The following is a 6,629-nucleotide window of genomic DNA, read 5'->3' as shown; positions in this document are numbered from 1 at the left end:
TACTATTATATTGAAAGTTACTCCACATATAAAACAAATAGTGGATTTATTTCTATCTTTTATTGAATCTTTTTCATGGCTTGATAGATAATTTGATAAATTAATGATTTTTTTTTATATTTCAAGATACAGTTAACCAACATGTTAACTAATCAATTATTATAAATTGAATCGAATTTTGAGATTTTTTCTTCTGTAATACCTCGACGTGACATGAGTGTGAAAAGAGTTCAAGAATCATTTTTTTATAAGGGCTAAAATAATTTATTTTTGCTTTTTGACCCTAGTTAATTGCATTTTTTAAAAAAAAAAATCATATTTATTACAAAGAAAGACCCAAAATACTTATTTTTTTTTAGCATGATACTTCAAAAAAAGTAGATAATGCTGAAAGAAGTGAGTGTGTACACACACACATACTCCTTCCATTCATTATTACAAGACATTTTAAATTGAATTACATTCCTAATAAGTTAGCTAATTATTTTTAAAATAATATACTTTTTTATGTTAACCCTTATTTTATAGGATATCTCAATTAAAAAAAACTTTATTAATTGTACCCCTAAATTAAAAGTATTTGAGAAAAACATTATTAATTGCATCTTAAAAGGTTCAAAATACATAATATTTTTAACACACTGCCTTAAAAAATGCCTTGTAATGCTATCGGAGAGAGTAGTTGCTTTACTTAATGAAATAAGTGTATACTTGGTTTTCAGTTAAAAGTTGTAAACTGAGATTCACAAACATAGTTAGATCTAAGCATATTTTGGCAAACCTGATTTTTTAACGGCATTACATGCATAGCCTAAGGCTGCTTGTTTCTGTAATGCATGTTTTAAACTCTGATACGTGTGTGTGTATAAAAACTCATTATCTGGTTGGATAATGTTGGAATATTCGATTTAGAGTCATTGATATAACACTCGAAATTTGGATTTTATAGAAGCCGTATTTAGATGTTGAATATTGAAACCTCCATTTTAATGCGAAGGTAGGCTCACACCATACTACTTTTATTTTATTTTATTGCCCGATATTTAAGAAATTTGAAATTATTATTACCTCCTGCCCATACTAATTCAAACTTGTTGTGTGAAATTATTATTATTATCAACAACAACTTTACAAATATCTCAAAGATGTATTTGATATATTTATTTAACACGACTATATATGCATCTCAAAATTTAAAATAAATGATTTAGTTATCTTGACCAGTTAAATCAAGCACTAATCAGTTACTACTTTGTTAGTTAGACAAAAGAAAATTATCTTTTCATTTGAATAAAAAGAGTAATTATGGAAAAAAATGATGTTAACTTAGTATATATTCCCTCTATTTAAAAAATGATGTTAACTTAGTATATACTCCCTCTATTTAAAAATATAAGGTATTTTTTTAGAAGTTGAATGTTTAAAAATGTAAGCCATTTTTAGTCTTTCAAGGTGTAATCATTGTCTTTTTTTTTTAAAGTGTCCCTATTGATAATAACTTTATATTTATTGTAAAGTATTTAATATGAATAAATATGAAAAAATAGGGTTAGTTAAAAAGTATTTAACTACTTTATTGGGAAGTAAGATTCGATTAAAAATACTTTACATTTTTTAATGGATGAAGTATAAAATATAATGCCATAAAAATAAAATAAAATTTTAAAAAATGAATTTATAGATGAATATCTTGATCATCTTTTAACAAAAAAAAAGTAATATAAAATATTCATGATTGAATAACTAGACATGTTGCTTCTTGTTTTGCACAAAATTCATCGTAAATTGTATTGTTTAACTTATAGATAGCAATATTTGCTATATATTTGGTACGTTATATATAATGATTTATTTTTTCCAATATGATGCACACAATATATAATAACTTAAAGTTCTCTGATTGCTTTGCTATTATACTGTAGGATAATAAGTTAAAGGAACGCAACCTTTTTTGTTAAAAAAAAAAAAGTTGAACTCTTGGCCAGCTTGTATTTCGCCTGTGACTTATCTCATTTATTATTTATATATCATGAGTTAGTTTTATGTGAGGGCGAGGTCAATATTTAATGATGAGGGGAATGGGACTATTATATTGAAAAACAAATACATGTTACAAAAGTTATATATAATTGTGAGGAAATTGGAAATTTATGATATTTATATATTGTTGGAATATTTTTAAAATAAAAAAATGTGTTTTTGAAACGTCATGTCTTTTTTTAAAAGTCACATTCTTATAAATTAAATAACTTTTATGAAAGGTTATGTAGAAAGTTATAATTATCAAAATCATGTCTTTTTAAATTTTAAATTCACATTTGCAGAGTTATAAAAATAAAAATTGCCATTTGATAAAATGAAATGTACTTAAAAAAAACTCTATATATCAATTAATATGATATTTCTTTTCATTATTAAAAATACCCTTTGTTTAATATTAATTATTAAACTATGTTGGTTCATGAACCAAATATATAGGATTGTTTGTGAACTAACATAAATTATAATTTTTAAGTAGATTTTTATTATTTAAAAGGTATCAATTCAAGATATCACTTTATTATCTAAAAATACCTCTCACCATCATTCACTTCTATCTTTTTTTAAGTGCATCGAAAATAAAATAAAATTATTATTTTATAAAAATTATTATTGTCATGGTGTGAGTCTTAAAAATGCAACCCACTTTCAAAGGTCTTTATTATATCAATAAAAAAAAAATTCACCATCAACTCAATTTGCATCAATAGACTAAAATAGGCGGGGGTGGATTAAGCCTAAAAGAAAATATTACCCACACCTTGAAGATGTCATGCATTGTTTTTTTTTTCATCTATATTTCTTTTATTCTTCAATGAATTTTGTGCATGATCAATATGATTGTGATTTGATTATGATTTTAACCATGCATTAATTTTTAAATTAGCTAGTGTCTTAACTGGTTGAATGTAAATTCACAAGTCTCATTTTCAATACCTTGTCTATGTAAAAGTTCAATGCCGACATTGCCGGCCCCGCACTTCTTGTTCACCATTTGTTCGACATCACTCAGATCATATATCCATTCACCTTTTTTGTTTTTTGGGTAAGAACATTCACTTTTATTTTCAAACATGTGAACTATATATATATATATATATAAGACACAATTTGGAGTCAAATTAATGTGAAAAATTAAAATATTTTAAGCATAAAGCGCTTCATTAATTTCTTGATTAGAATCATGGCACTCACCTTCTTTAATTATTATATAATTTCAATGGTAGATTACCAAATAAGATAATTTTGTGAATTAATTAGTGAGTGAAATCAGTTCACACCAGTTGCATATTATGCATGAAAGAATTGGATATGACGATTAGGAACTTGTCACGTGACTTAAGAAAGAAGCAAGTAGAGAGAGAGAGAGAGAGGGAAAGAAACAGTGTCGTGGAAAAGAAAGGAGAGATTCATGCATGCAAAGTTAGATGAGATAAAGCAAGCAAAGTGGTACACGTAAATGAGAGACGATAATTTGAGTCGAATACGTTGAATAAACTTGAAAAAATTTATGATCAAACTTAAAAGTTAAAAATATTTTTTTTATTTTGAGCTTATTTGAATTACCCAAATAAATCCTAAAAAATTCAGGCTAAACCCGAACAAGCTTAACGAATTTCTTTTTCATTATTAATAAAATAATATAAAAATAAAATAAAAATTTAAAGTATTAATTTAAAATAAAAATTAAAATTAGATAAAAAAAATAAAATAAAATAATATTGAACAAATTGAGTGTTCTAGTCAGCCCAACAAAGCCCAAAAAGCTGAGAAGTTACTGTCGGATTTGACTATATAAATTTTTTATATGTTAGGATATTTTAAATTCAATTAAAATAAACTTAGTTCAAATTAAATTCAAATTGAATAAGCCCGCTTTGCCTACATTATCACTGACGTAAATTTAAGAAAAGAGAGGAAGATAAAAAAACAATATATATAATCACAATAATCATTACCATTTAATTAACACATCCATAATTAAACGCGATGATAAATAAAGATATTATATAACTTCTTAACAATGAAGGTGACAATAATAATAAAATTATCCTAAATACATAACCTTGATAATGATGACAAGAGGTTCTTGTACTTTGATTTGTTTTGTTTTTAGTTCCTATGATTTTATTTCATTTCCCTTTAGTTTTATATATCTTTAATGTTAGTTCCTACGATTTTAACAATGTACGTACAAGGATCATGAGCTGGTATTGGCAGAGTTATTTTGCTGACATATATTTAAAACTACAAAATGCATGTTATACATTTTGAACCATGTTATTGGCTATGGGCATAGTCCATAACTCCAAACAAGGGAAATAAATTAAAACGAAGCAGGGTGCTGATTACAAAAATCAACAAGAAGCAGCTTGTGACAATACAAAAGTTTATAAAATGATATAATGGTGATCACATAGTGAACTTGATTTGCAATTCTGTCTAGTTATTAGATTCCTTATACATGTATTCAAGAATGATAGATTAGCCTTGCATGATTAAGGATGGTTTGTGGCTTGTTTGGTTTTGTTTTGGAAACAAGAAATGAAAAAAAAAAATGTTTGAATCATTGTCTTAAAAAACGTATCTAAATTGGTTAAATAAAAGATAAAAGAATAATTTATGCTATCAGCATAATTGTGATTAATAAAAACATGATATTTTCTGAAAAATAAAAAGCAACAACACATCTAAAAGATGTTCTGATTTTTTAGTTTTTCAGAACAACTTTTTAAATTTTTTGTTTTTCAGAACAGATAACAGAAAGCAAATTTTTAAACAGGTTTTTTTCTTCTTCATATTTTTGTTTTTGAAAAGAAATGATTCTGATAACATGTAATCAAATAGGCCATTCGTTTCTATTTTGAAAATTAAAACCGTTTTAATTTTTTTTGTTTCATCCAAAATATTTTAAAAAAATTTAAAAACTTATTTGAACAATTTTTTTGAATTTAATTGTTTTTAAAATTATTTTCATTTTTATTTTATAAAACAAAAAATAAAATATTTTAAAGTTATTTTCATTTTTTGCTTTCATTTGATTATTTAATACTATAGTCACTTGGATCAATTACTATGACAATTTACTACAATAAATTGTACTTCTTTTATTAAAAAATACAAGATATTTTTAATTTAATCTCACATTTCAATAAAGTAGTTACATAATTTTAAATTAATCATTTCTTTTCATATTTAATCTTATAAAATACTTTATAATAAATATAAAGTTATTATTACTAGAAGCACTTTTAGAAAAAAATAATGATTACACCTCAAAAGACTAAAAATATCTTATATTATATTTTTTAATATCCAACTCTTTAAAAAATGTCTTATATTTTTTAATGGAAGGAATATGTGATTATCATTATCAACTAATTTTTTAATTATAACACTATTTTTAAATTAAAAAAATTAAATATATTTTTATTTCATTTTAAAAAAATAATTTTAAAAATTGCATCACAAGATAATTTTTAAAAAAAAAAATTAAAACACAGTCAAACAAGCCTTAAATCTCTCTGTTTTTTTTTTTTAACTCATCATGATATCCTAGGTATTTCACCTAGATTAATCTAGTCGATGACTTTGAGGTATCTCTTCGAAGGCATGCCTCTTACCAAAAATGTAATCATTATTATATGCTTAGGGCTCTAATTTAAGAATTAACCCGATCAACCCCTAGATAAAAGGGAGAGGTTAAACTCTTGTGAAGAAAATTAATTTACCGATAGTAAAACTGGTGGGACCTAAAGTTGCACGTGGGCAGTCAGCCGGCCTTGTCCTTGGATTACATAAACTATAAATATAAATTATAAAGCCGGCAAAAGGACAAAGGAAATCGGTTGAGGTGTCGAAAAAGGAAAGGGACGATGGAAATGTAATGATATTATTTTTCAATATTTTATTTTATTTTTTTCTTTAAAGCGCGTTGCATCGTGTCGCCCCTCGTCGGCACGGGACACCATGCGTGTGGGTCCGGCAAAGCTAGGTCAAACCTTTGACATGTACATTTGGGCTCTCTCATTTTTTTTTATTTTAAGAAAGAAACTGTGATGCACTCATTCTATTAAAAAATTTAAAATATTTTTAATCTTTTAATATTTTTTATATTTATTCTTATTAAATATTTTATAATAAATATAAAATTATTATTAATAGAAATATTTTTTTAAAAAATATAATAATTATATTTTAAAAGATTAAAAATATTTTATATTTTTAAATAATCAACTCTTCAAAAAATATCTTATATTTTTAAACATAAAGAGTATTTTATTATTATTTTTAGAAACAAAATTATGAAATTCAAAAGTTATTTAATATATTTTTTAATTTCCCTTCATAAGATTAAAGAATATTTTCTCTAAAAAAATTATTTTATTAATTACGAAAATAATTCGATCTAAATTTTTTAATTTTAAGCATAATAATTATGTTACTTAATTTTCTTAAACTATATAAACTGATTAAAATTTACTTGCATTTTAATACGGAGGGAGAATACATATTATACCCTCACCTGTTCGATTTATATGATAACTGGAAAAGGTGTTTTATGGGAATAATTATACAATAACACAACA

This window comes from Prosopis cineraria, unplaced genomic scaffold (assembly GCF_029017545.1).
Source record: "Prosopis cineraria cultivar Desert tree isolate PC_DT_omini unplaced genomic scaffold, ASM2901754v1 PC11, whole genome shotgun sequence".
Classification (NCBI taxonomy): Eukaryota; Viridiplantae; Streptophyta; class Magnoliopsida; order Fabales; family Fabaceae; genus Prosopis; species Prosopis cineraria.
This window is presented reverse-complemented; position numbering follows the sequence as displayed.